The sequence below is a fragment of the Leptosomus discolor genome, chromosome 6, assembly GCF_034619465.1.
Source record: "Leptosomus discolor isolate bLepDis1 chromosome 6, bLepDis1.hap2, whole genome shotgun sequence".
Lineage (NCBI taxonomy): Eukaryota > Metazoa > Chordata > Aves > Leptosomiformes > Leptosomidae > Leptosomus > Leptosomus discolor.
The window spans coordinates 57,951,702-57,962,278 of record NC_141396.1 but is presented as its reverse complement, the minus strand read 5'-3'; positions in this window follow the sequence as shown (position 1 = coordinate 57,962,278).

The following is a 10,577-nucleotide window of genomic DNA, read 5'->3' as shown; positions in this document are numbered from 1 at the left end:
GAGCAAGAGTGCCTAAAAAGGACTAGAAATGCATTTTCAGCACTTTATTGGTGTCACAAAATTGGCTAAAACACTAACACAACCTAGGAAGATGTAGGGAGAAAAGCCATTAGTTTCAACACCTCCGAAAGGCTTCACGATATGTTCAGGACATTGTCTCTTCAGTTCCATTCATCCTGAACCCACGTCAGGCCATTGTCATTTCAGTTAATGCAAGGTTTTGTTGACAAACTCTTTTTTTTTGCTTTTGGTCCCAAAATGTGCTTGGCAGCTTGCACAGCCCCACCAGAGCCAAGGAGCCTTGTGCTGTTATAATTTCAAGTCTCTCCCCGCTCTGGTATGATGAAAGTCAGGGCGTTTGGCTCCAATTGGAAACCCGTGTCAGGAGATGCTGGGGAGGTGGAGCAGAAGGGACATCCCCAGCCCCAATATTAGCCCCTCCTCTCACTTGCTCCCTTCTCTGGCATTACTAAATCACTCTTGGGTGATTTAGAAAAACAAAACTGCACCGATAGTTGTGAAGGGTCTGCAGGAGAGTATTATGCACCACAATTTCTCCAGGCTGTTTGAGTAGTCTCTGTTTCTGCATTCAACTGTTGCTTTTGTTCCCAACAAACCCGATGAGACCTTGTCTAAGGAACAGGTTGTCAAACCTACTTTCCTTAGAAAACTTTCCTTCAGACACTGGTGGACGTTTTATAAAATATGCAACAAAATATGTTCTATAAAGTATGTTTCACTTCCTTCAAACGAGTGCCCATGGAGGACCAGTGTGACCCACTCTCTTGTAGACAGGCTGAGCTGGGTGGGCTGGTATCCAGGTAGCTGGTTTATACTTTTCTGTAGCTCCCGGCATCAAAGAATTCAAATGTTCCACTGTGCTACTTTTGGCTGATCTCCTGATGCCCACTTCAACTGCACAAATTTTACCATGACATAAATACAAGATCATTTTAAACTCAAATTTTATTTGAATTTTTTTTTTTGCCTCCAGGTCTTCGAGATTTCAGGTTCATCATCTTAACGTCTTTGTTGCAAACAATGAAGGCTGGAAGCTAACTTGAAAAACCCCAACCTGATTTGGAACTCGCATGGGATCACATGGCTCACAGAGTCAGGTATTTGAAAATACCTCAAGTATTAAGATATTCAAAACAAACAAAAAAGACGTTTAGTAAAAATACTCTAAAAAGTCCAACTACTGTGCACTGTTGTTATCCGAGAAGTTCTGTCATCAAGATGATATTTCAGCAGCTTTAGATAGATAGGATTTCTAAAGGGGATTTCTAATTTGTGTTTGTTTTTAATTTGGGGTTTGGATCACAGCAGCAGCAACAATTTGTTTTGTTGTGTATTTATGGCTGCACATGTTTAAAATGGTAAATCTGCACTGACCTATTAGACCACAAAAGTGAAACCAGCTTCTGTTTTCTCATTCCTTAGCTGGAAATATAAACCCACAGCATGCATGTATAAAATAAATTATATTTTTACAGCTTTCAGGTTTGGGACTCAAACACCATGCAAATATTTCAGATTATCACAGCCCTTACTTTAAAAATAAGGAGATGGCTCTTTGTCAGAAAGTGACTCTTTCAAGACAAAATAAATTTTTCTAGCTGCTGCCTTTCATTAAAATTATATCATTTTATCCAAAATGAAAATAAAATTAATAAGGAGCTTAATAAAATGTGCAACACTCTTTGGGAAAGAAATGAACCAAAATACAGAAAGATGCTGGTTTGGTTTAACAGCAATAAAGATATCTGGGTGTGAAAGATAACACAGAGTTAGCACCAGATCATCCTGCATTGGGCACCCTGCTGCTTCTTACCTACCTGGGTTTTTTTTGGTTTTGCTTCTCGTGACAAATAAAAATATTTCCCTTCAGTCTCTGAGCCTTAAAAACAAACACAGGTCAAGTCATATTTGACTTAAGACAGAAACATGGATAGGACCTGTTACTTGGTCCCCCGGCCATGCCTCTGAAGAAGGCTCACCCAGGCAGAGCAGAGAGCCTGGGCTGAGTCTCTGTGGTAGCTGGATTCATTATTTGATGACAAATCCATCTTCTCTGGCTAATTTCTAAGCCCTGGACAAACACTTGCACAGTTGTACTCATTCAAGTTTCTTCATGCCCCAGGATGGAGGAGGCTGAATTCAGAAGATGCTCCTGAGTGGCAGCAGGTGAAACCACAGGTTGACAATAACAGCCCAGCACCCAGGTCCGACCTGGGCATTTGGGGCCTAGAGAGCAGTGGTTATTAGGAATACAGCCCGGTTTTACACCATGGACCCCCCAGAGAGGCAGGAAGGTCCCCCCAGCACCCCTCACAGGGCTGGTGGTGCAGGCAGAGTGTCAGGCTGAGCCAGCGAGTTGAACGACACCAGTTAGAAAACTTCTCATTTCCATGAGAAGTCCTTCTGAAACGCATCTTAGGAATGTCCTAAACGGTACTTGCTGGTGGGAGTGGAAGGTGCTGACAAATCTGGGCAAAAAAAAGGAGCTTTATTGCAAGTGGGTGATGAAAGTAGCACTGACCACAACAAGGGAGCACATTTCATCACAGCGGCTGCGGCAGAGCCTCCGCGAAAATTACAGGGAATGCTGAAACAGCCCTGGAAAGGATTCAAACAGCAATTTGCTCTCAGCATGACCATTGCAGAGAGCCGGCAACAGGGGAAGAGAGCAAGAGGGAAGCGATGTTCTTGTCCTCCTTTCTGCAGATTACAAACCTCATGGTCTTTAACGGACATGGAGATGGGGCAGGAAAGAATCAGAAGTTGGAGTTTAACTTCTTCAAAACATGGATGAAACTAAAGCAGTTATGTGTGGGTTTTTTTTCTTGCAGGAATAGTGTCCTGTTTTTCACCTAGTTCTGCTTCAGAGATTGACACACCTAACCTGTGGAAGATACATTTTTCTAAAATACCTGCATTCTGAGTCTCAGCAGAGCTCAGCATCTCCTTCATGCCTGTCTCTGTCTCCTGTGCCAAAGGAATCAATGATTTTTGCTGCCTTCTCCAACGCTGAAATATCCCTGGGGAATATTAGGCCAGAGCATGCAACCATCTTGCTGCTGACTGAGCTTCCCCTGCATTGCCTCTGAATGATGACATCTCATTTCTAACCCCCTTTTCTATTGATTTTTATGGTAAACCGACATAATTTGGCTGATAGATACTTTTAGTTTCCCCCACAGCTGATGAATTGTAATATCCTCTCTCTATGCTTTTTTTTTTTTTAAAAAAAAAAACTTGATAGTTTGGGAGGGAAAAGATGACCTTATAGAGGTGAAAATCTCTCTCCTGTTGTCCAGCCTGGTGGAACCCAGGGTTGGTTATGGCTTAGCCCTGCAGGAGCACTCCATGCTCCCTACACAACTGGTAACAATTTTGTGATCAGCCTGTGACTGTTACAAAAAGTAGGAACAAATGAGTTAAATCACAAATCTAGTGCACTTCCTATCCTGCCTATTCCCAAAGAACAGCACGCCAGCAGTGCCAGAAGACACATGGATGATAAGTTACTAATAAATTCATTGTGTTGCTTATTTTTAATGGGCTAATAAAACCAATCCTCTTCTTTTAACAGTGCATGACTTGCATGAAAAGAAACGGTAGAGTTCGGGAAAACATTTTATACTTGAATTGTAGGAATGGTCATTGTAACAGACATTAATTGCTATAACTTAGCTTTAATCAGTTATCGATTGCATTTATACCAGACGAGAGAGCAGCGTACCATCGCACCACACGTGCTGTTTGCTGGCGGCTGCCAAGCTGCACGGTTAATAGGGAATCACTAGAGGTCACTTTGATTCCACCTAAAGGAACAAATCCTAAAAGATCTGGTGTTTGTTTCTGCTTCTGTTTTTTGGTGAGACATTTTTTAAAAGCAAACTCTTTTTGCACGTGTGTATAGTACTTGTTTATAGAAGCTCCTTGGGCTGAATTTTATTCTGGTGTGAAGAGTGAAACTTTAAAGAAGTTTCTAAAGCTGTGCCTATATTCATCAAGAGGAAATCTGGCCCTGAGTTTCTTTTTTAATATGAAACAGCTTCCACTGGATTTGATATTCATGATAACAGATGTCATTATTTAACCCCCAATAAATAGTTCTGTCCTGTCAGGATCCCTATAAATAGGAAAAGAATAACTCTGATGTATAAATGCAAGAAGATATTCTAATTTTACTGCTTATCTGTTACACTCAAAGGTGAAATAATATTTAGGTGTGTTTCATTCTCAGCTTCAGTTGATAGCCAAAGTGCAGACATTTCCCTGATGAGAGAAAAAAAAAACCCTAAACCTGAATGCCTTGTGATCAGGTGAAATGTTTTCCTGCTGCAAAAAGCAACTCCAAGGAGAACCCAAACTTGACTTCTTTTACATTTGTAAAGTAATAGTTTGCCTCCTTGGGAACCTATAGCATGAAATCCAACTTTTCTTTCATTTTGGACATCTGGGCTTGCTTGAGCCCTACCCTGCTGGCTCCTCTTGTTGTGGGGTCACAAGTGCCTGAGCCTCAGGAGAGGAACCCATGCCACAGCTCCCTCCGAAATGGTGTCGCTGCTGCCCAGTCACCTGCCCACTCAGTCTCTGGTGGGACAAGGGCTGCATGGAGACAACGCCGTTGCCCTGATGAGTGACAGCATCCTGCCCATCACTAAGTGCAGTTGGTTTATTCCTGGTTTGGGAAAAGCAAAGCCCCCTTGCACCTCCATGATCTTATCCAGAGAGGTGGAAATCTCTTGGTGGTGTTTAGGTCCTTCTTGCTGTGCATACATCAGCAAACCGCTGCAGCACCTGCCAGGGCCCACCGGCGAGGCCCCACAAAGCTTCACCTTTCCTTCTGCACCCAGTACCGTTCAGCACCTGCTGGAAAGCACCAGGGGACCCGATGAGGCAGCAGGACCCCGTGCGCTGGTGGGTACCAGCTGCATCCCTCCCACAGTGGCACCACCAGCTCAATGCAAGCTGCTCAGCACTGACAAAAGCAAGACAGCAGAGCTGATCTGAAATGAAAATGCCTCAGAAGGGTTTGTCCCATGTCCTGTGCTCAGTGCAGAGGACGTCTGCCCTCATGCTTGGGAACCAAGCCTCTCCCAGAGGTAGAAAACAACCCTGCACATCGCAGCACTGGCTGCACAGACCAGGGCACTCGCTTTCTGTGAACGAGCCCGTTCGCATCCACACACCGCAAAACAAAGGCGCGAGTGACTCCCCAGTGTCTCCATGAGTAACCCGGGAGCAGCAGACAGGAGACCTGTAGGCTGTTCTTCTCCTGTGTCTGATGCCCAGGACAGCTCCTGGCATCAGGGCTGAGTCACCAAGACCGAGCGCCAGGGCGCAGGCCCGGCTGTGTCATGCCCACACCCAGCCGCTTGTGAATACTCATGTCCTTTCCTTGAGTTGCCCCAAAACTGGGCTCTGGAGGATGGGAGGTTCCCAAGATCCCAAAAGGTCCCAAGAAAGAAGTCAGCATTGGGTGGGTGTCAGGGCAGGCCTCCATCCATACCTACTTGCCCTGGAGAGTGGACAGTCTTGGTCTCTCTCTCCTAGAAACACACTGCTTCTTCCTTTTGACAGTGCACAGATTGAGGGAAATGTCTTTCCAAGGACAGCTCTCCATGCTCTCCATGGTAAACCCTCAGCCCTCCAAAGCTTATATCCCCCCAGCACTGTGTATCCCTCTCCAGATCACATTAAGCAATGTGAGAGCACCTCTCCCATGAGCATCTATCTCTTCTCCCTTCCTTCCCCCAGGGGAAAATTGAGTGGGAATAGTTTTAATTAACTACACTGTACATGCACAGTGTTTATACCAACTCAGGCAAGGCTGAACAAGTGTGCCTCACTCTTGGAAAGAGAGGTGCTGAGGTTTGTGGCCGCTCTGAAGTCCTGAGCTCATCCCATAGTGGAGGACCAGCCCCAGAGAAAGCTCTGGCTTTGGACTACACTGGGCTTACCCCAGCATGGAAACACAGCAGGGGCGAGTAAGTCAATGCCCAGAGCTCTGTCACTCTGCAGAGCTATGGGAAGTCTATATGCACCCTTCACCAGGACCACTGGATCAGTCAAGGATGTCCCAAATATAACCTCACACTCCATGGGGAGCCTCCGCAAAAAATGGAGGGCTGAAGTGATGTTTTGGGCAGGATTCAGCTCTGAGTTAGGACACCCACATTCAGACACATAATTGTAGGTGTCTGTGAGCTCTTGGTGTCTCAGCTCCCACATTAATCCGTGGAGATGTTGTCCACCCAGACCCCTCCAGCCAGCCAGTGGGTACATACTTCAGGGGGAATGAAACTGCCCTCCAACTGCACTAAAAGAGACACAGGGAGACAAAATCAGAAGCCAAAATCACATCTTAGCTTTGAGCTGGCTACTACCTTGTGATTCCTCCTCGTGACTTTTGTGCGGGGTGCAAAGTTTAACATCATATAAAAAGCCAGCTGTCCTCTTTTCCAAAGGTATTTAGAGCGGACTTAAAAATCCCATAGGAAACATGCTTATTTTATATATAAAAATGGCTAATACTGGCAGTTGTGAGAGATTTAAAAACTAAATACAATTTGTTAACTAATACATAAATAAGAGGGCTTTCAAATAGCCTGCAATGTAAAGATTCTGGATTGTCCTTGGGTTTCACCATGCACACACAGAGGAGATCCCTGAGAGTGACACCCAGGCAGTAGATGATATCTGAATCACTGTTTTTCTCATCATGTAGACCACATAGACCACAGAAAATTATCCTCAGAGATGTTTTTCTGCACATCTCTGATGAAGGCAGAGAGACAACAAGCTACTTGCTCGAAATCAGAAGAAACCCCATCAAAGGAGCAAGGACCAAACCCAGTTCACTCAAAGCACAGCATCATTCTGGCAACTTGTTTGTTGGTAATGAGGGATTTTTTTACTGCTTTCTCCTTCAGCTGACATTCCTACGGCTATTTATAGTTTCACTTCATAATCAGTGGTTAATATTTTCAAAGTAGTCTAGCATGTGGTCACCCACACAGAAGATGTGGCTGACTCTCCTGCACTGCCTAAAAAGTGTTGCCTATGATGTTCAGGATCTTTCTGCAAGGGACTGTGGGGAGTTGCTGGCAGAGGGCAGGGAAGATGCCCTGCTGCCTTGGGAAGAAGGTCTTGCTGAGGCCGCTGTGCTCTGCAAGTCTGTATGCGAGCTTGCAAAGATGTTCCCCTCTCCTGAAGATGGCCCACATTGGGATTTCATGGATTTTTTTTTCCTACTGAATTTAACCCCTCCTCTTCAAAGTGCAGCTACATGTTCCTAAATATGTGAGTTAAATCTTATTGCACTCTAGATCAAAGACTAGGATTTCATGCCTTCTCCTGTACTGTTGTGTAGTGACAAAGTTCCCGGTGACTTAAGTGGGAGGGAGGCTGCGTCCTGGGAGACAAAACTTAATTGAGTGTAATACCACAGGGCACGTAAAGTAGGACAACACAGCCTGACCTCATTTTGCCCATACATAACCCTACTGACATCAGTGGGAGCTGCACATATGCAGTCAGGAGATGACATTTGCCCACTCTTGGCTGCTCTGAGAAATTCCTGCTTGCCTGATAAATTCTATTATTTAATCATGCAATATGAAAGTGAGGGATACACCAAGTAAAGCTGAGCAAACACAGCTCAGCTCCCTGCCTGTTTGAAGCTGTGGAAAGACTCCTTTTGACGCTGGTGGTTGTTGGATTGAGACCACAGTACACAGTGATTCATAATCATTTTCCTCAATGAAAGCAACCAGGTTGGTGTGTTGTTATTTGTGGGATCACATGATTCATTATTTGCAAATATTTGAATGGCAGTTGGACTTTCTGATGCCTGTGAACCCTGTAGCTTCCACCAGTGTTAGCACAAAATGGTTATTCATACAAATACTGTGCCAGAACAGACTTGTTTGATACCGTACATACTATGCTCCTGTTTCTAGAAAAACTTTGCAGAGTAGAAAGGGCATCTTCTGGCAGAGCCAACAAAGCTTACACCAAACCGGTGACTATTCCAAAAGAATTGTTCATGAGCAATCCTGAGACTAATATTTATTTGCATTCATCACAGTCTAATAATTAAAAGCAGTGCTTACTGCTGTGGAAAACAGGACAGGACAGACTTACAGAGAAGAGTCTAGCTGAGCAAGTAATGTTTTAGCTCTCTCTGCTTGGTGGGTGCTGCAGGAACAGAAGCAGAGCTCGGCAGACCTCTGGACATCCCAGATTTTGAACCCGGGATTTCTTAAAACTAATCTTGTTTTATCTCTTGGGTTCCTTTCCCTCCAGAAGAAATAGGAAGAGAATATAAAGGGATGTTATTGGTAGCTGGAACGTGATACAGAATCACAGAATACTCCAATATTTGGGCGAAAATGTTAGCTTATTTAACAACACCAGTTACCCAGAGGGTGGTGGCTCTCCATCCTTGGAGGTATGTGGGACCAGACAGGAGATGGCCTCCAGCAGCCTGCTGGAGGGCTGTGGTTGCATCCAAGACCACCAGAGACCCCTTCCAGCCTAAACCTTTCAAAAAAACATATTTTAGTGCTCTGAACTGACCAAAGCCCGAGCTATACCCTGCTTGTAAAATAAAATTCCTCCGTCAAGTGAAACCCCATGGCAGGTCTGTGACATAGTGCCTGTGTGTGATGTTGCTGTAATTGCATACAGATTTATCATCCGTTCCCTTGTAGTGAATGCCATCAAAAGACTCAAGACTTGGAACGATACAGCGTTCCCAAGTATATTCTTCCTGTGAGCCCATCCGCTTTTCAAGGGAGAGATCGTGTTGTCCCGGAGATCTGGTCCAGACAAACATTGCCTCAGCAATGGGGTGAGCAAGGGGTCCCCATGCCGTCCCTGGAGCTGAGCAAGCTGGGCAGAGCCACACAAAGCACACGGTGCTCCCACGGCATCCCTGCTCCCCTGCCCATGTCCGAGCCCTCCTGCCCTTGGGCAGCAGCCAGATGCGAGTTTGGTGGCCAAGGGACCCTCCGCGGTCACGCCACACAGAGCATCCCTTGTCACCTCTTCTCTTTGGTAATCCGAACGGACATTTGTTTACACCAAACTGAGCAAATCTAATATTTATTTCACATTTAGGTCACAGGACATCAAAACAAATATTTTTACCCCAAACAGATTTCCTGACCTTGTGTTTTCACTCCTGATTTGCAGCGATATCTGTCTGGAGAGCTGGCTTGCTCTCACTTAAAAATGGAAGGAAAAGAAGTTATATAGGGTCCTGCACCAGGCTTTAAGGTAACAAGCAACTCCCTGTGCACCCAGATCAGCTCTGGATGCTGCTCTTGATTTTACTGGAACCAGGACAGAATTATTAAACTTGTATTCCCTGGATTCGCTCGCTTCTTTTCAGTCCTGAAATCCAAAATGGTTTAAATATGTAAGTCTAAACCCCCCAAATGGAAATAATTAAAAATTATATTTAAATCTCAGCATAAACAGTGCCTGCGGGCCTCATCCTGCTCCTATCAAAATCTGAGACAATCCCATCTCTTGTAAAGATGCACTTTTTAAAGATGATTTTTTCCCTTTCAGCCTGCATAGGCCAAGGATCACATTAACATTGCTCCATTGAAAGCTCTGAAATGTTCTGTACATGGAAAACTGACCTTTTTTTCAGTAAGGTTTGCACTACTTTTAAGGCAGAAACTGCTGAAGAGAGAATTTCAGAAGCTTAGCAAATCTAGTGGTCCCTTATGGCTTGCAGTAATGAGTAAAATAAAATGCTCTTTCTGATTTCCTTCCCCTGTAATTGAAATAGATGTCATACAGGAGTTGCAAAACTGCTGCCCAATTATCACGCCACTGGGCTGATTTACATCGCCTGCTCAACCTCAGCATGATGTGAATGCTCGTGAGGGCCAATGTAAACATATTTATAGCCAGTAGGATATGCTGAGCTCTTAATACAGGGATAATAATGTTATATATGTACACATATATGTGCATATATATATATACAAAAAAAAAGGTATAGCTAAGCAAACTTTCGTATGTGAGGGCACAAAGAGCTGCTGGCTGTGGCATGGCACAGCTACCCAGCTGGGAAAGACCTGGTCTACCCCAGCGCTTGGCTTGGATTTTAACGGCATTGTGGATGTGATCCTCTTTCACTGGCACATCCAAGCTCCCCTTCAGTTGGTTTACCTGGCGGCTGAGCACCGGGGCACTGCGTGAAAGCCCAGTCAGACAAACAGAAATTATCCCCAGTCTCATTAGGGTCACTTCTCACGTTGGCTTGGATGGGGGAGGCTGGGGAGGACAGGCAGCCGCTGATGGGCTGACCTTCAGGGCATCTCTCTCTCTCCCCAGTAAAACCTTGCCAAATGAGTTGGATTTGCAGAGCCACACGGTATTTTGCAGGTAAATGACAGACTGTCTATGTGGCCCTAGGTGAGAGAAGAGGGAGGTTGCCACCATCACATGAAGCCGCATGGGCACAGTTCCTGCTGTGCTTGAAGATTCCTGTGCCAAATCCCACAGGACCGAGTGCCGAGCTCCCCACCCTGTTTCAATGTCAC